This window comes from Lycorma delicatula, chromosome 9, assembly GCF_047948215.1.
Source record: "Lycorma delicatula isolate Av1 chromosome 9, ASM4794821v1, whole genome shotgun sequence".
In the NCBI taxonomy this organism is placed as follows: domain Eukaryota; kingdom Metazoa; phylum Arthropoda; class Insecta; order Hemiptera; family Fulgoridae; genus Lycorma; species Lycorma delicatula.
This window is the reverse complement of record NC_134463.1, coordinates 37,797,197-37,818,598: the sequence shown is the minus strand read 5'-3', so window position 1 is coordinate 37,818,598 and position 21,402 is coordinate 37,797,197. Positions and strand designations below refer to the sequence as shown.

Sequence of the window (21,402 nt, the reverse complement as noted above, 5' to 3'; positions counted from 1 at the left end):
TAAACTTCTATATTTTTTCTGTTCTCTTGAATCTACATAAAAAATATTGTTTTTAAATCTGTCACTAATACTCATAACAATATCATTACTTCTGTTTGAAAAGAATTCAACTTGTCTTCATTATTCTATTAGAACTGCAAATAAAATTAATCTTAATTTATAGAGAACAAATAAATATTTAAATGGTTTAGAACATATAGGAGTAATCCTTTATGATGAAATTCCAAACAAAGAAAAACTATTAAAAAGTTAAGAATGTTTATCTCTGTTTTATAAATGAAACATGAAGTTCATTCTGTTGTTATCATTAATTATAATGACAAATTTATTAATTCAACAATTAAAGATGAAGTTAATGAAATAAGCTTCCTATTTTTATTTAATGTTACATCGTTATTAATGTATATAAACATAGTGTACGTATTTTATATACATTTTAAAAACTTTTGGACCAAATCAAAAAAAAAAAAAAAAAAAATTGGTTAATGGTACAAATATTTTTCCAAACTGAAAAGTTAAAAGATTAAAATAACTTTGAAGATTAATATAAATAAGTTTTTAAAACAGATTTAATTATATTACGATTATTTTTGAAAATAATATGAAATTGGAACAAAAAAAAGAGTGTGGTACATCTAGATTTCCCAATTTTTATAAAACTTACTTTTTCTGTCATATTATCACCATTACTGGCCTAGAGAATCATACAATCAGAAATCTTATGGTTTTCCACTTTGTAAACAAAATACTTTTTTTCTTTAACAGTTAAAATTATTAAAACAAAGATAAACATATTGATACCTTTGATAAAGTTGCAGGCCTTTCTATATCTTCTATCAAAAGTATTATACCAGATCAGAAAAATACTGGGCGACTCAAAAGGACTTTAAAAGCATATAAAAATTTATTTAGATAACTTACAAATTCAGTTGAGGTCTCATTTCATATTTCATAGCAAAACATCAAGTTTTGACTTGCGTAGTTCATTAGTACTGAATTTGTCCACCAGTATTGTTAAAAATGGATACATTTACTGGTGTGGAATGTACTTGTGCTGTGTGTTTTGGTTCAATGCAATTTTCGTAGAGTACAGTAGGGAGCCTCCTAGTAGGCATACAACTTACTCTTGGCATCAAACCTTCGTTGAGACAAGTTTTTCTGTTAAAACAAAAAATCACCAGGATGCCCAGACTTCTCTGAAGCTGCTATGGTACAACTTAGAGAAAGCTTTCCATGTAGTTGAAAGAAATCAACTCGGTATGAATCACATGAGATTGGCTTTCCACAAATGACTGTTTGGTGCATACTATGTAAAAAATGCACTTGAAGCCATACAAACTAACCACGATTTAACAGATTACAGATGATGACAAAGTTGCTCGGCTACAGTTTTGTGATGGATAGAATTGCAGACAATGATACATTTTAAGACAATGTAATTTTTAGTGATGAGTCAACGTTTCACATCAGTGGCAAGGTGAACAACCATAATGGCCTGTTCTTGTACCAAGAGGTAATGGTACTGTTTATCTCATCATGCTTCAAAATTTTCTAATTCCTCAGTTAAACAATGATGACCAAGATGGATGCCACTACTATCACCACCTCACTACCACTTATAAGTCTGAGATTTTCTTGCTACTTAATTGCCAGGTCGGTGGATTGGGCGTGAAAGTCCAATTGCATAGCCACCTTGCTCCTCACATTTGATCCTGCTAAATTCTTTATTGCAGGGTTTCATTGAAGATCGGGTTTATGAACCACCTTTGTCTGGTGATCTTGTTGAGAAAAGTCTTCGAATTAACACCATAGCTGCAAAGATAACACCCAACTTGCTGGCTACAGTCTGGAATGAGATCGACTTCAGGTAGGTAGGATGTATGTTGCATTACAAATGGAAGCCAGATTGAACCAAAGTAAATGTTGGAGGACAAACCTGATGTGTTATTCTATGAAATGAGACCACAACCAAATCTGTAGGTCATCTCAATACATTTTTATATGGTTCTGAAGTTGTGAAATACTTTTTGAATCACCTGGTATTAAATCTATGGAAAAATAATCCAGAGAGAATGGTTTTAATAATTCAATGAATATTAAACTGTGATATTAATTTTTTACTAAAATGACAAAATTGTAACAAACTATTTCTGACAAACAATGGATTAACTGTAGGCAAATTCTTGAAATGCTATGTTGTCTAAGTTTGAATCAATCAAAACAAAATTTCAATGAATTTTACTAAAAAGAGATAAGATGATTCTGTCTGCAAGATAGAAAATACATAGACAGAATTTCATTTACATACAATAATTCAGTTTCAGGTTTGTTGACCAAGCAAAGCAATCCTCTTTTAATTTGACTTTTGGGTATTTCATCTGTTCATATGTTTGTAAAAGTATGTCATAATTATCTTAATTTTATTGTAGTGATAAAATTAAGCATTCCATTTAAATAACACTTTTAATTTTTATTAAAATTTATTAAGAAAAGGAAACAATTTACTCTTAAAATTCAGTTGAAAATATAATGTATTTTGTTGGGTAAACCTTCAGCAATTGACAATTCCAGTTGTTAAATTTGGTATAAATTGAGCAAGTTCACAGAACTAAAATATATGTAATTTTTTTTCTCGTCACCAGACACTCAATTTTTTTGACATATTCTTCATTCCTTAATATTCTTAGGAAATATTTCAATCTGAAAGCATTTTCTACATCCTATACTGTCAATTATTTGCTTTATGAATTCTAATTCCTTCCTCCCTAAAGTTCTATAATTATCTATTACTAAATTAAGTAATCCTGGGTGCTTTACTATATGACAATCCACTAACCTAGTTCTTGAGATAATCTGTAACAAGTGTCTCTTCTTTTTATATATATCTTAATATTTTAACTTCTTTTAAATACTAAAGTGATAAATGCTTTTAATGTTCATGCTCAACAAAAATATCTTTTATTAAATTATTTTTTTTTCTATTTTTAAACAATAAATACTGATGATTTCAATGAAAAAATTGAATGATCTCTTTTACACATTTTTGGTTGTTTTCATTGGGACCTCTTCAGAGCCACTGTTGTTTTTATTTAATTGTATAAAGAGAAGGGTAATGTATTAGGATATTATGTTAGTATGTGCTCCTGTAGTTTCAGAACTCTAGAAAGTTCCACAAAACAACTGCTGTCAAATAATTTATTTCAATCATGTGAGTGATAACAATAATATGTTTATTTAAAGAAAATATAACAACAGATTACAGATGCAGCCTTTTTCAATGTGAAAAACCAAAATAATTTAGCATTTATCAACTGACAATAAGTGCAATCTGAAATGAACGTGAAAAACTAAACAGTTTTTTGTTGCATCTAACAATTAAACAACATAACACTAATTAAAAATAATCACAAAAACAATAAAAAAAATAATCAAAACATATTTGAAGCTCACTTAATATACCAATAAATGTAAAAATGAATATCAATATGTATTTAAATTTAAATTGAATCAAAGAAATTTTTTAAATTAACTGTTTGAAAGTGTTGCTGAAAAAAAAAATACTATATGTTACAACAAATTAGTTAATAAATATGGTTTGAATACCAATTTCTAAACAAAACATGTCTTATGATTAAATAATCAAATGCTTTGTCTTTTTACTATAATAAGTGAAACTGACTCCAAGGCAGCTAAGAAAAATAAAAGTAAACAAATTGGGCTAGCAAGATCCACTATCATGTAAACTCTTACCCTAGCAAAAAGGGAATTAAAAAAATATCAATCTTCCTTATGGTTGACTCCTATCTATGGTAAATTAATTGATTTGATTTCTATTAAATAACAAAGGAATTAAACAATAATAAATCTTTTTAATAGGTTGATAAATGTATATTATATAAATAAAAATTTGAATCTTTCAGCATATGAAAAAAAAATCTTATGCTGCTAAACGACACAATTTATTTGAAACTGACAAAATAAGTTAAAAATATCAGAATTGATATACAAAGCACAAAAGATACTTCTAACTTTTAAATATTAAAAATCAAGAAAAATAATGGGTTAGCCTATTTTAAAAAATGATCAAAAACTATTAACCCACTTCTTCAATTGTTTTATCCACCAATGTAAAGCTGAAGTTCCTGGAATTTTGTATGTATATTTGTGCCATAATTGTAATGGCTGTAAGTAAACAGAAACAAGATGCATAACACTCCTGAAGTTACCATAACAATTCTCAATTACACTAGGCTTATCAAGGAAGATTGCCAAAAAGATACGCTCTATGTAACACCTAGTGGAAGCTGTTGTAAATCCGACACGGTTGTTACAAGTGTCCGTCACAGTGGATTTCTCCACCACAATTAAAAAAAAAGCTTATTAAGGAAAGGCAAAGAAAGCTTACTAAGGAAAGCACTAAACAGTGCCTTCTTCAGTTAAGCCAAACATACCACTGCTTGTCAACCTGCCAAGCTCACCAAACTGCAGATGATGTTCAGCTCAATAAGTGACATCTTCAATCGGTTCAATCATGAGATTGGTTATATAATGAACATTATTACTCTCATAGAAAGCAACTGACATCAGACTGGTATAAATAATGTAATTAAGCAAATTACTGTATTCTTTCAATCCAGTAACAATAAATTAAACACATATGTATATTATCTCTACTAAGTAGGGAACTTGGAATTTTAACAACAGTAAAAAAAAAAATACCTTTTTTAAATTAATTATAAAAAATAAGTCATATATATATATATAAATATATATATATATATATATATATATATATATATATATTTTCAAAATTAAATTGAAAAAAGCGGAATATCAATTTTTTATACAATAGAAAATTCCCAACAGATTTAAATATGTTTAAAAATATTAAATAGCAATTTACCTGAATAATGATTTTTGATGAAACTTAGAAAAAAACAAATCAACACATTAAATTAAAATTATCTGAAATTTCATTTACAGCCTTTCTATTATTACGTTCTGTATAACTTTAAATAGCAGGAGGAAAAAATGTAACTTTTCTTTTTTAATTATACCTAACAGCTTAGATTCTTTAATTAGAATGACACTAATGAAAAAAATAATTATACAACAAATCATGAATAATGAGACAGCGTATAAATATATGTGCATACTAACATATGTATGCACTTGTGGGAGGAGAATGCAAAAATATAGAAAGATGTCAATAATAAATGAAAATGATACAAGCTATCATTCCTTCATTATATAGTAAAATAATTCTGTAAATAAAATAAATACTTAATTCAAATAGAGTTCATATAACCCATTAAAATGTAAAATAGGCCCAAATACTTATACTCAAAAACAAGTAATATAAAATATTACAAAAAAAAAATTCCTTTTACGTAATAAATAGGTATCATGACTACAAGGTATTATAAAATAAAACCACTTTTTTAGTTTTAAAATTATGTAGGTATTTTACAAAACCCCAATTTCAGGCTTTTACATATGTTTTGTAATCAAGTTTATTTCTAACACAAAAAACCCTGATGAACTGAAATTACATAAATTAACTTTACAAAGATATAGAACAGGAAAAAGTATTAAAAATAAAAACATTATATCATTTTAATTTATTTTCACTTAAAATACTGGTACACCTACAAAAAAAAACTGCCTGAAAGAAAAAAAAGATTGCAGTTAAAAATCTACCTTCTGTTAAAAATAAGGAAAAGAATACACTGAAATGACAAAAAGTGACTGCTAATGAACATTATCTAAAAATGTATGAAATATATAAACTTTCTATTTTGAGTTTCGGAACTATTTTTTTTTTTTAATTTCTGTATCAAAATACTTGGAATTTTAGGACGACACTTCTGAAATAAAAAATTCCTACTGCTTGTATGGAAAATTTATTTTTGGTTTTGAAAAGTTTCTATATGATGGAGAAAAGAACAATGAGATTACCAAAGTTACTTGAATATATGTGAACAAAAAACTAAGTACAGATAGAATTGAGAACCTTGATTTTTAAAGATTAACTGTCAAGTTAAACCAGAGAAAACAAGAAAAATGACAATAAAAAATTAAAATAATATTATATTTTCCATCATGTCCATAAAATTAATCAAAGGTTGGCAGATATCAATCCAAGTATGATTTAATAATTAAACATGAAATAATAATCTGAGTGAAATCACCTTACGAGGAGAAACTTTACTAGTTGACAGCATTGTTATAACTATTAAAAAACAGTATACTTTGTGGAAAATCCTTGAGCCTGCTAGTGTTGATCATATGGTACATCATTTTCTAACTATTATTCCTGCAGCTGAACAAAATTGTTGGTAACTTTTATGCTCATTTACCCTAACAGATATACATGTATAAACATTTACACAATTGTTCCACTTTTAAATTCAGAATACTATTATCAATCAATTTAAGGAAATCAACATCAATATTGGGTAGTATAAAAGTGAATCTATACTCGTATTTATATGAAAACTTGCAACAGAGAGATTATAAGACATAATCTGATACAGTAAAAATATAAACGTAGATAAATGGCAGAATATAATTAATATCATAAGTGGTCACTTATTTTCTCATACAGTTGAACAATACAATTTAAAAATAATAAAACTTAAAAATTGTTAAATAATCTGTTATTAAAAAATTATTATTAAACAATAGGATTTTTGAAATCTGCACACTCATTTTATAAGAGAGGACTTCTTCAAATCATTATAAATTACACATAGCAACACATTCTATTTTACAAACACTACTAATACTACAACACAAGAGCAGTAATATACGTATAGCGGCTAGTATTATGCAAAACAAAATAATACACAAAAAGAAGAAATATTCAACTGATATAAGTTATTTATTTTTAAAGAGAAATAAATACCAGTTAAAATAGTTTTCGTTTTTTTTTTACGTGATTACTCCTTTTTTATTTAGACAGAAAAAACACTATGCTGGTTACTGACCCAGAACTGTTAAATTATATAACACACAATAAGTTACATCCCCAATAGTTAAACAGTTCTAAAATCATGTATGAAGACATACACATACAAAATTCAATAGGAAAAAAATTTTCATATTGAAAATAAAACTTCTGAAGTTTGTTATAAATATTAACAGGAAAATCCAAAGTTAGAATTGCATATCCATCATAGATTGTTTTCTGTTTTAAATCTTTAGTATCTCTTATAAATTAAATCATAAAAGAATTTATGGGTAATGTTGAGATGCATTATTATTTCTTAAATTAAACTTTTTAAGCTAATCTAAATTCAATACTTTTGGCAATGTAAATTCTACACATATGTTATAGAGTAAATCACATACACAACATCTAAGAGAATTAAATTATAATGTACTATATTAATTAAGAAACCCAAATAATACCAGAAAAAATAAAACAACCCACTGTATTTATAAAGGAAAAATTAATATAAGAAAAGAGATTAAGTAGAAATTTCTAGGAAAAACGAGATATGATAAAAGTTCAAAAACAGATGAACTCTGGACTTATCTATGTCATGAACACTTCATTTCCTTATATTTTTTTGTCAAAACAACTCCATAAATTTTATATAAAAATAAAATATAACAAATCACAATATTTTACACAGTATCAAAACCACCCAACCTAATATAAATTCTCTACTTTAAGAACAATGATTAGCAGACTACACACAACACACATGCACGCACGCAGAGAGAGCGAGAGAAAAACATTTGAAACTGGATTAGATAAAACAAGAAAATAATTTACATTCATTTAATATTATATTACACTAACTAGTCAGGGCTCACTCTTCCTGTCTGGCAGGAAACTATGCTCTCTGGATCTCCAAGTGTTCACTGTTCTCAAACTCGTAAAAATAATACTGATAAATAATAATTAATCTGTTCAATTTATAAAAGCTATTATATACTGTAATTTCTTCAGAGCAAGTTTAATTAGCATAGGACTTGAAAGTTTGAGTGATCTGAAGTATGCGGTTTCAGGATGTTGTTGACCCTCAATCTTAAAAGTAGTAGTACCTGGATATCTGTTCTTCGCGTAAGAAGTATTTTGTATGGGTCTTAGTGTTACCTGACAAAAACATCACAAGGAGGTGACTGTACTTAATTTTTCATTTTTTATATAATAATTATCTTTTAATGTTTTTTGTCAAGTAAACAGAGGCAGGTGCAACCAATCGCATCACACACACACAGTAACAATGGCAATGGCTGTGTTGGTCGAGCTGTCGCGCTGTGTACTGTCATGTCTGTTCAATTGGAAGTGTGCTTTATTAGATGATATAAACGGAGTAGAGAAATAAGGATTTGCTTCACAAAAAGTAATAAATTAGTCACAAAATTCTACCCTTCTATCAAAATCATCTCCACAAAATACATGAAGTTGTTTTATCATCTTGGCCGATAAATCTTAAATTTCAATTTCTCTAGTAAACTTACTCTGGATATTTTCAGACAGACATTTTTCTGGTTAATGTTTGTGACTTCCTTACTAATTCATCTGTGACAAGTTTGTTGTTTTCTAAAATATAACTAGTTCAGCTTACAAAAGTTATGATAAGTCAGTAGTGGAGAATTGTAAAATTATACAAAGGAAATGCTCAAAAATTGTTTTAATATAATAATAAAAATCTAAAACTAAATACGCATTCCGATTGTTAAAAAAAAATCACCATAAATACAAGGGGAATCACTATAGGATAATGAAAATATAAAATCTCAAAATAAATGAAGAAAATATAACAGAAATATTAGTAAGGAAAATAAATTTTAATGCCATAAATTTATGAAAAAACTTTTCATATTTAAAAAAAAAAGAATAAAGCAAGCATTCACTAATCTTATCAACTGACATAATGAATATAAATAGCGTTATGCTAACATACAGCTAAATGATTACTGAACTTTATTTTCTTTGCACTTAATATCTTGAAAATTAAACATTTGAGTAAGTTCCATTAATCTATCGAATAAGCTAATTTTCATTTTGATTAATTTTATTTATTTATTTGTTTTAATAGATGGTAGGGGGGAAAGCTTTCCCTCTCTTTTTCAGTTTAGCTTCTGGAACAAACATATGATAATTTCTTCAGAGGATGATATGTATGAATTTAAATTAAATGTAGTCTTGTACCCTCTCAGGCCGATCATTCCTGAGATGTGCGATTAATTGATTAATTCAAAGTGATTCAGAAGGAAAGGGAAGTAATCTGAGGATTTATTTCAGTGCTTGAAATAAGGAAAAAATTAAATTATGCCTAGTGAAAGATTTCACCTGGATTTCAGATCCCCCCCCTGGTGAAATAAGTCATAATGAAATTTTTAATGCATTATATAAGGGTACACTTGATAGTTTTTTTTACCTGAAAGAACTATATCTCGTGTAGTTTTCATGTTCCCAAGGGAACTATTTCGAAAGTGATAAGAGTCCATGTTTAATTGGATTGTAAATAAAAAGTTTTTCTGAACCAGTCTCATTACTTTATTTACAGACCTTGTATGTCAAATTCATTTACCAGTACATCTTCCATCTAAGAATTGTCTTACTTCATTTGTAAAATTTGTTGGTCAAGTTGATAGTACATTCAATTTGTTTTGCCAATGAGAAATTTCCAAGCACTAAAGGAAATCCATTGTTTAAAAATTCCAGATAATTTCTCTCTGTGACATGTAGTTCTAGTATGAAAGGGTATGTCAGGAGGAGACCCACCCCTGTGCACACGATGCAACTGCCGCATGACTGTGCACCACATTCTCGTGGACTGTGTATGTTATGCGGCATTGCGTCGTCAGTTTAATATACTCAGCAGCATTCATGATGTCTTGGGCAATGATGGCAGGGTTTTAGAGCGAATGTTTCTCTTTTTGCATAGTACTGGGTTACTGCAAAGGATTTAATATACTTATATATGTTTTTCTGTAAGGAGAGTTTTTTAATAATTTTAACCTTTATTTTCGATTTGATTTTTTAGTTTAATTTTACTATCCAGGTTGGGGAGTTTTGCACAACCCATCAGGGTTAGGTAAGTTTTTATACTTTCTTTATTCTATTATTTTATCTTTAATGTTTTATCAACTTTGTCTGTGATATTAGTTTTGGGTTTTATTTTGCCTTCTTGGCTTGTTTTAGTAAATTTGTATTATATGATTAATATTACATTTACACCTTGTATAGCTTATTATTTCGGAGTTATATTGTACTTTTAATAATAACTACCGAGCGATGATAACGCCCAAGCGTTTTTCGCCCACAAACAAAAAAAAAAAAAAAAAAAAAAATGAAACGGCCTATTAATTGGTTGTCAATCATGCTACACCATTCAACGTTACTGAAATTTGATTCAGCTGCAGCATATGGGGTTTCTTCAGACTATCAATGTGAATTCCCTGAGTTGTTTATTCCATTATGGGTACAAATAGCTTCATCCAAAAATAGCATAAACAGAATTAAATTTAATATCCTTCATACTATACTTAGTGGACTTTTGAATCATGTAGAAATTCTTTGCATTTGTAGGACTAAGCTGTACCACCTGAAGAATATTTTCCCTTTTATCACCACATACCGGTTGACGTTCAGACGAAACATGAGTGTTGGAAGTGTATAATTCTAATGAAATTATTAAAAATTCTACAAAATACTTTACTGTGTGGAACTACTCGTCCAGGATACATACGTTGGTATTCTTCCACTGCAGCTGATGCTCTTCAATTGTGAAAATTGTACAAAAATATCATATCAGCATATTCTGACATGAGTGGAGATGCAGCATTTTTCAAAATGTAATTTTACGTTTTTAACTTTAGATTCCATTGTAAATACTTTAAAATAATGTAGGTAAAGTCTAGAGTATAACAAACACTTCATAACTTAATTCTCAAAAATAATTTAAAACACAATCAGAATTATGCCAAAAACAACTAAACCACTTAACACATTAACACCTAACAACAATTTTATGATAACAATTAATAGAAGTCAAATTAATTTCAAAGCATTAGTTAATGTTGACAAACTAATTTTTCAAAAGTCTACTAAAAACAGCGGTTTTTAAGTTTTTCAGATTCGTAACATTTTTCTGTTAAGTATTGTTTTTTAATAACAAAAGTTGATTTTTTTGTTGTTTTTCATTCATAGACTTTACTACATTAATTTTCTCAGAATTAAATTCTCTTAAGTTTTAATAATAAAATATACAATTTATTAGTCACTTAACAGAGTTATTGTTCTCAAACCTTAAAAAACGTGTTTTTTTATTACAGAATTTTTCTATTTAATTTGGATATTACGAAAACTACAGGAAATAAAATTCTGGGACCTATTTTATTAGATTTTTCAGTTCAAAATGCATAAGAAACCATCAAGTTTATCCCTTACATAACACTAAAAATTTCACTATGACCTCATTTCACTGGGGGAACTGAAATCCAGGTAAAATTTTTCAATAATCATAATTCTGTAACAAAGCGTTTTTGGGCATATATTTTGTATGAACTTTTTATCGTATTTCAAGCTCTAGAATCAGTTCCCTAATTATTTCCCTTTCCTCCTGAATCGCCAAGTATAAAGGAAAACATGGTGATAATCAAAATATTCATGTAGAGTTTTTGCAAATCTTGACATTTCATGACCCCCTCTAATACAGAGAACAAAAAACACAATTTTAGGTCTGAAAAATTTCAAATGGATATATATATATGTTGATCTATTTTTTGCTTAACACTAAATTGGATGTAGAGCAATTTGCCACAATGATTTCTATATAATGATGTCATTAAATTTTTGTTTCAATTGGTTAAAGGAGCAGAAAGATATAGATCTCATGAGTCCTATGTATCTTAAAATTTTACTCAAATGATTAATGAATTTTTTCACATAATTTAAAGTGCGTTACATAACTAAGATACATTCTGATTATGTTTGGGCTTATTCAAACACGCCATAAAGAGATGGAACAAAAATAACTTCTTTCTTCTTTTGTTGTTTCTGGATTCAGGCATATTCCAGTAAATTAAAAAAAACAACTACTGCTTATATGGTGCTACCGACATAGAATAACTTTCTTTGTAAAATCCTGTGAGATTTCATAACAAGATTATATAATAAAACTAGTCAAGAGTATGCCAAAGCAAATCTATGGAGTACTATTGTATAGAGAAATTTTACGTTATATAACTCTGCAAGCATTTTAATTTTTTGAAAACGATTTTCCACCACTTACTACTTATGATTTTACTTCATTAATCATGTAGCAAAGCTCTTTTATTTTAAGTGTATGAATGAATAAATTTTCCTTCTATGTTAAAAAAAAAATTTCAGTTAATTATTTAAGATACAGTATTGCAAAAACAGAATTTTGTAAATGTATCAACTGCATTAAAGTCTAAATAAAAATAGAAAGAAATTATTGGTGATGTTGCAATAATATGTATATTTTTTTCACCAGTCAGGTCAATTGACTGTTTTCAGAGATTTCTTTTTGTTGTAAGTAGTTTTGCACATTAATCACATAAGTGCAATTTCAATCAACATATAACAGTTATAAGTGCAGTTGCATTTGGTTAATTTAGATAGGAAATAAAGTAATTGGTAGAATTATATCTCATTTGTTTACAGATAGATAATCTTCTGTTACTGTTATTAAATGGGACAAAATCTTATAATATTTAAACAAGATAATGCTGCATAGTTTTTTAATGAGTATAAGCAAATGCTTATAAAAAATTCATTAACTTAAAAAAAAAGAATGATTAACAATATCTACATTAAAGACCATATGTCATTTTCAATTGTGCATTAACATATATGAAAAAATACATTCTTATCTTTTGTCTCATATAGTACAAAATAATCTTAAAAAAATATCCTTGAAAAGATTTGTTATCTAAAAATAAAACCACGTGAACTGCATGTAATTAATATAAAATATATATATATATATATAAGATTTTTAATATAAAAAAAGAACTTTTACCCTCATCAGCTAAAAAAGACATGTACAAAGTGAGCTATTGCTTTAAAAAGAATTTTAGGGAACAAATAGTGAAATAAAGCAACGAGCATCACTCTGCAACTGAATAAATCTGTAATCCCCTAATAATATAAAATAATAACCACAATGAGAGAAAATCACACCACAATATAAGTATAAGTAGATTATTTCAACAGAAAAATAAAAACAAGCATTACATAAATCTCTTCTTATAAAGTGTAGTTGCAACTAGTAAAGTTGCTAAATTTAATATATATGCCTTTTTTTTTTTGGTAAAAATTTGAGTAATAACAAAATACTTTACTACAGGAACTTTGAAATACACTTATTTACTTCTTTAAAAGCTGTAAAAGTAACAGATATAAAGGAATGCAAAACAGAGTGATAAATTATGGCATACAGCAAAAAAAAAAAAAAACTATAGGAGCTTGGGTTAAAAAGGTATTCCACAAATTAAAAAAAAGTTATGTTTATGTGTGTTGTTACATGTAAAAAATCATCATTCAGAAATATTAACTAACAAAAAACAAGTCACAAACATAATACATTAAAATAGAAACTGCTTTAGTTAATGAATAAAATAAATGAGAATGAGTATGCATGCACACACCCATACACATGCATGTGCATTTGTATACTGCAGATAAGTGGGAGGCAAAAGTGAACAGCAACTACAAAAACTTTTTAAAATTCTAACAAATGTAAAAGTTAAGAAATTTAAATAAATTTTCAATTTTTAGCCACATCCCCAAAATACTGCCAAACTGGATCCACCATCGTTAAATAACAATCTACAGAAACAATTTAGCTCCAAATGAATTTGGTCATATTTCTCTATATTTTTTAATTCTTTTCAAGACTTTCTATGTAGGGCAATTTCAGGCACTTTCTTGGACATTCTAGATGTACGGAACCACCAGGTTATTTGTTAGTTTTTTATTTCAAGACCCAACTAAGGTCTTAACTGAACCTAGTAGTATTTAATTAATAAGCATTTCCTTTGTTAGTTTTTGAAGATAATTTATTACTAAGTTATAAATTCCAAACTTAATACAAAAAAAAGTAAAAAAAGCAAAATTTGATTTATTATTTAATACTTGAATGAAAGATTTATTGCAATTGTCTTCTACATTCAAAACCATGCTGTGAATAAATTTCAACTAATTAAGCATTTTTAACAACTAGAACTAATATGTAATGAATATTAATTTAAAAGTAAATAATTAAACTTGGAAGATAAAATACGCTAAGAATATGTATTGCTTAATTAAATAACTTTTTAAAAAACAAACATATTTTTCTTGAACATAGTAATATTTCAAATAGTTAAACATATTCTGCCTCATAAATTAAAAATCATATTAGTCATGACTGCCTTCAATAGTACATACATATAATCAATCAGAATTTTTATAATATTAAGAGATTGTATTTCTTGATAAACAATTTACAAATTAACATATTTATTTTCTGTAAATTGATGCAATCATCACATGAAAGTATATTATTACAACCATAAATTAATGGTTTTAAGTATTATTACAACCATTCATCCCAAATTCATACTTAGAATGTTTAACAAAGAACTTAATGCAATCATTTTCTCACAATGTGTCCTAGATGTAAACTAACTTATGTTAGATTGAGTATGTAATAATTAAAAATCAATTTAAAACAAAAAATTGAATTTATAGCAATATATTGAATAGCATATATGGAATCTATATGAATTTACCAACCAGGCAGAGGGCTCTGGCCTGTGGACACTCACTGTGGTCATCATCCTCATGCTTGTGAGAAAACTGATAAATAACAATTAAAGCCTATTCAATTTATAATAATTATCAGTGTACTGCAATTTCTTCAAAACAGTAAACTCCTGCCTTAAAAATAGTAGTTATATCTGGTTATTCATCTTTCATGCAGCTAAAAAACTGCTTTGCACAGTTCTTAATGTTTACCCAACAAGTACCACACGATGGCGACTATACTTCATTTGTCTTTTTATTTTATTTTATGTTTTTAGTCAAGTAACTGGGAGGCAAATGTAGTAGGTCATGTTGCACCCTTAGGTAAACGTGGCTGTGTTGGTTCAGCCTCTGCACTGTACAATATTGCACGTTTAAAGTTACTTTTTTTGACAACCAAAATAGGCATAAAAAAAGACAATCACATTTTTATAGAAAGTTTAATTTCAAACACTGCAAGAAGTATTCATATTCAAATGGACTAACAGTCTGGCCATAATAAATTTGAATAATGGCAACTCAAGCCATTAAAACACCCAGTATCTTAAAACCGTGAAAAATTTCATAACAGCAATAGTCCTACGTTCTTTCCAGGTTTAAAAACTATATACAAAATTTCACCTTAATCTGGAGTAGTTTTTGCGTATTAACAGACTAGATTTTTTATATACATATATTTTTTTTTTCCAGCCTCTGCAAAGTACAGAATTAAATAACACTCTTTCTTACCTTTACTTTTTTATGTTTATCAAAACATGTTCGGGCCTAAGCCCATCTTCAATGATATTTTTTATTTTGTAAAAATTGTTTGTTAATAAAATTTAAAAACATTTAAAAAATTCATAACAAATATTTGTTCAAGAGAATGAAGAAGTATTGCAATAACTTAATAAAAAAATATATATATATATATAAAGATGAGAGAATTATAAAATCTTCATGCCATAAAAATTAAGATGACTGAAAGCTAACTTCCATTTTATAAATACCTGCTCACTTGTAAATCCATAAAACAATCTAAAAATTTACTGTTATACAATTATGAGGCAGATTGTAAATTTGTACAATGTATAACAATAAAATGGAGGTATAAATTCATATTTTTTAAATACTTCACACATGTTCAATATAACTATCTTTATTGATATCCGGACATACTCCATTATATCCTATATGCTTTTAATCATACAAAAAATTTTAAGTTCTAACAGATCAACAGGGAGAAGAACACAAAAACTTTACCCTTCAGAAACCTCCAAAGAAAAAATTGCATGATATTAACTTCAAACTTTTCCAGCATTTTGATGTAAAAAGACACACTTCCTTATACCAATAGTGAGAATTTCCACCAGTAGAACATGTAGGATTTAACTTTCAATCTCTTATGAACTTGGCAAACTATTTTTAAGGAGCGAATAGTGAATTTGCAGTGGCTATGCACATAGGCTTGTTTAATGTGACCTATAGTCTCAACACTTTGATCTGAACAACCCTATTAAGGAGCGGTTCACAACTAACCTTCATCCAGACATTTTTCATATTATTTTAGATTAATCCTTCTGAAATTTGGCATGAAGTTATCAGTGCACTGTTCAGAATGTATGTAGAGTTCATACAACATTCTATCACACTGAAATCTCTCTCATGTTGATTTAGCATAACTTTTCAAACTCCCACTTAGCAAGAAACCATAGCTACAATTTCTTAACAGCATTTTAAAATTTTCTAACATTTTAATGTGATAAAATTTATATTAGTTTCATCATTTTTTAAATTATTTAAAATGATTCATTCTTTAGTAAATAAACCCAGTATGAATAAATTAAACAGAATAATATGAAATGAGTAAATAAGTCACTGAAAATAAAATAGTAAATATGATCCTGGGTAAGACTGTAAACTACATATCTTAAAATCTGATGGTTCAGGAACATCTTAGAGGTAAAATCTACAAAAAACAGTGTGAAATCTCAAAATTTAATAAACTTGTTCTAGTCATTAAAATGAAACAACATTGAATTCAATTTTGCTGCAGGATGTTTGTGTTCATTAATAAGCAATAAATTCATAAAAATAGTATATGAGAATAAACAAACATTAAAAAAAAAATACAGTAATTTATTTGGTCATATTATGACTATCCATAAATTGGAATAATACATGAATTATAACAAGTTTCTAGAGATAAAAGCAATCATCAGTTGTAATGTGGAGATATGAGGCGTTATTTAACAAATATGTCATACTTTTTGTTATAAAGTAAAAAGATATGTATATATTTTTTTTTTCTTAAAAAGCTTTTTCAGGTAATTTTTTAAGATGAAACAAATTTTCCTTCAATAAAAAAATGTACAAAACAAACTAAATTTAAAATTGAATAGCTGGTAATGCAAATATATACTTTTTAAACAAAAAAAACAAAAATATATATATATATATATATTTTTATATATACACTCATTAATGATGGAGTAATGTTGAGAAAGGGAGTATAAAGATATAATAAAAACCAAAAAGACAAGAGGTAATGTAAATAAATGTAAAAAAAAATCCAAGGAAAATAATAGCTTTTTCAGTTCTTTAAATGTTGATCTTTTGAAGTTAACTCAAATTAACAACTTGCTAAACATTAATTTGAAGCCAAATTCAAGCAGAATTAAAAAGTATTTCTTTTTATTTCAAATTTTAAAAACTTATTTTATTTTACGATTTTTAGTATTTTTTAATGAGTATGTAAAAAAAAAAAAAAATACTGTTTATAAGAAAACAACCAGTTCACATCGAACATAAAGGCAGAAAACCTGCAGCTACTTACACAAAAGCAAGAAAAATTCAGAGAAATGATGCTAAATAACTGGTACAAAGTATTTGTTAAGGTAATCAGAAATGAAGGAATATATATGTATTATGTGTTTAAGTTTTCTAATCAATACTCTTTCATTTTCATGTAAAAATACTTTGAACAGATTTTAACAACATGCCTTTACAATTACAATTACTAAATTAAAATAGTAAATCATGATTACGACAAAACAAAATAATCTCAATCTTTGTAAAATATATCATTTTATATACAATTGTTTTATATTTTTCAATTTTCAAGACTTTCAGTAGGGAAATTTCCAGCACTCTCTTGTACATTTTAGGTGTGTGAAACCACCAGCTATTATTTATAACCTAATTTCAAGAACCAAAAATCAAGTAAAATTCAGTTATATGCCTGCAAATTTTTTAACATTTTCTATACACCTATACTGATGTAAATATTATTATATTTAGCATTTTGTTTAGTAAATTCTATATACAATATTTACATTCTATTTATACAGTAATTTTATATTTTAGTATAAAAATCCTAAATATAAGGTATTTCACTTTATTATAATTAGTTTTAATGAAATTGAACATTTTATACTGTTATTAAACCACAATCTTATACACACATTATTGTTGCAGCCATTTAACACTTGCCTTCCAGTACATGTTTAATCGATTGGCATCTGGAAATAGGCTTTTCTTCCACATAAATTCACATAAATCATTTGTGAGCAATTCCCATAATGTTGCCTAAAAGATTTTGCAACTTCCCACATTCTTTCAAAAGTATTAGCTTGTGCACCTGATATGAAGTCTATGAACTGTTTGGTGTGGTTGACAGTACTATGTTTGTAATGTTAATTCCTGTTCTAAATTATATGAGCTGTGGGTGCAATGCGATTAACAGTAATAGGGAGCAAACTATCTACTTTTCTATTTTCTACAGCAAACAAAAAATACTCACCTGTTTCACTGCAAATGTCTCCAAAAAACCTATTGCTGTTTGTGAACCTGGCCAACATTATATTTGTGTTTTGTAAATAGTCATTCACCAATTACCACAATCAACCCTGGTCCTCCTATTACTTTGGATCTTTTTAAAAGTTTAGCAGCACACACTTCTCACAAATAGTAATACCAATCCACATGTTGTGGTTCATTTGCAATTAACACTTGCAGATCTTAAAATTCACTATTTTGTACCTCAAGCTGTAAATGTTTATTGAAAGTATTGTTGTTGTAAATTGTACAGTTTTCTTGTTTAACGATACTCTCCCACAAAGTACTCTTGGGTGATTTAACAAGGGATTAGACTGTAATTGAACATCTTCTCCACAATCAGTTTTATGGCAAGCCAGCATTCTCGACTTTTAGTTACACTTAATGTAATGTTGTGTCCATTATTACATGTTTTCTCCTTTAACAAAATACTACACACTTGAAAGAAAGAAATACATCACTCTTTAGATTTACAATTAAAAATATTAATTAAACTGAAAATATTACCAGGAACCTGCATAACTTTTCACAAAACCACAAACTGAATGCAATAACTCAATATAGGTAATGAACTGACCTAACATTAGATTGCATATGAACTGACCAACATGCTTATTTCAATAATGTGATTACGTAATGTCGATTCACTCCCAGAATACCAGGAAACACTTATTATTAATGACAACTAAGTTTCTTTATTACTATAAAACACATTTATATCAACATAAATATACAGAAAATGTTAAAGATCTGTACGCATATAATGGAATTAGACCAAATCTTCCACAGTCGTGGAAGACTGTGGAAGGACTACAAAAGGCCATTATATGCCTATATAATTCTATTGGTCTATTAATTATAGACAATGTTTTTATTTCTCTAGTGTCTTAAGAAGGTATCTACCCTTTAGTCTTAAGTCACTTTCATATCGATACACATTGCTTCTCTGTCACATATGTAATTAAGATATCAAAACTCCTAGGCTACCTACACGATAACATTGTGAGAACAATTGAAATAAATGAAAGAAAAGCCTGAATATAGTTATCCTAAGAAGAAATGCTTAAACTAGTGAAACTGATTAAAGGTATCAAATTACACACAAAGTACATATGAACAAATTACTTATCTAATTCATTTCATCCATTTGTTTGTTTTCTAGTGTTTTAAAACAAATATTTACACCATCATTCTCTAATAAATAGCAATCTATGATCACAACTTTAATTTTTAAATCATTAATTCCCAAAATTAAATCTGTAATTTCCCACAAAAATATCAATTTTAAGTATTTTATTAATAGAATTATGCTGTTCTTTTCATTTTTAAAATACAAAGAAAATGGAAATTACACATAATTGTGGAAGAAAAAATGAATTGAAAATAATGAAATATTTTTTTACTAAATAGCTTTTTTGAATTTTCAACAACTTAGGATTCAACTAAGAAGAATGTTAAAGAATTTGTTACTTTGTTAATTTTTTTCAACTGTACTTCAAATCAAGCTAAGGATATCAAACTACTGATTCTACACACTACCTAAACCAACTATAATCTACATAATAATTAAAATTATAAATATTTACATGATGAATTGCAAAATAAATAAAATAATTGAGTATTACATTATGTAAAAAAAAAAAAAATGTTTAACATTCAAGACATAAAGAGGGAATGATAGTGAAGAGTAACAATAAATGAATTTCATCTAAGCCCAATATGTGACCACTAGGTTTAAAACAGATGTTATAACTATACAACATGTCAATGCACTTGATATGTAGTTAGCTGTACAACGGAACACCATCTCTACACATATAACTGCACTCAACATTAACATTTTAATATGCTCTTTTTTTATAATATTACAACTCTTCATATATTGAAAAGTACCATAAGCCAGGGTAACATTTTGGTAGTGCTTTCGCTTGGTTAGGTCAATAAACTATAGTGCTATATATTTTTTTTTAACGCATATATAACAGATTGCAATATTTTTTTATTTTAGGAGGGAACCAACTATATTTGATAATCCATTAGATCTTCCATCTGATTTCAGCCATTAGGCTAATTGTGTATTCACTAGGCTGATCTATACATAGGCAGCCACCCCCACTCCACATCAGCAGTAATATAGTAAAGATAAACTGGCTCTAAAAGTCTGAATATCTTCAATAAGCAACTAACTGGGATAGACTTAAAGCCACAGAAAAAAGTATGATGAAGAAAGAATCAAGGTATGGAAAATAGTGAGTAGTAATAAGGAATGGTTGAGTACCTCTAGGGCAGCAGATGCCCATTTTGGTCCCAATCCCTTAAACGACTTACGACATTTTTACCCATTTTAAGCAACAGATTATCAATCAATGATTCTGCACTGACCAGCTTAAATATATATCGCTACAAAATCAAACATAATATTGAATCTAAAAATATTTTATCTTTAAACAGTAATACATATTTACAGATAGCCAGAGGAGTAACTCTGTAAGGATAACAATTGAAGTAGCAAAAAACTCCTAAACTTTTAACATTGAAAGTCTGGGAGTTGTGTAAATTAAAATTCCTGTAACCAAAATTTCCAAGTAATGAAAACAATTTTTTTTAAGAAAAGTAGAACTGGTAACAAAAAATGAATGAACTCAGATATTTTAAAAAGATAATTCATTAGTATTTATTAAAAAAATCATGGCCAAATTTATTAACAAGGAATTATCTCTTAAACAATGAGTTATATATTAAATGAAATTTGAGCAAACATATATAAAAAAATCAATTCATTGTTAAAAAAAGTAAAGAATTAATTTCTT

General features: G+C 27.4%; 1 protein-coding gene across 4 annotated transcripts in view; it reads right to left on the bottom strand.

Annotated features, from left to right (window-relative positions):
- LOC142330599 (TATA-binding protein-associated factor 172-like) overlaps positions 1-21,402 on the bottom strand; it is a 143,925-nt gene that overhangs the window by 109,161 nt on the left and 13,362 nt on the right. Inside the window, exon 1 of one of the 4 annotated variants that reach the window (XM_075375993.1) lies at positions 18,558-18,576. The exons of 2 other annotated variants lie outside the window; for them this stretch is intronic. The gene's annotated coding sequence lies outside the window, so the exon portion shown is untranslated. Of the gene's footprint in view, positions 1-4,903; positions 4,923-18,557; positions 18,577-21,402 lie in introns of those variants that run through there. One more of the 4 variants, XM_075375992.1, reaches the window with a different exon arrangement.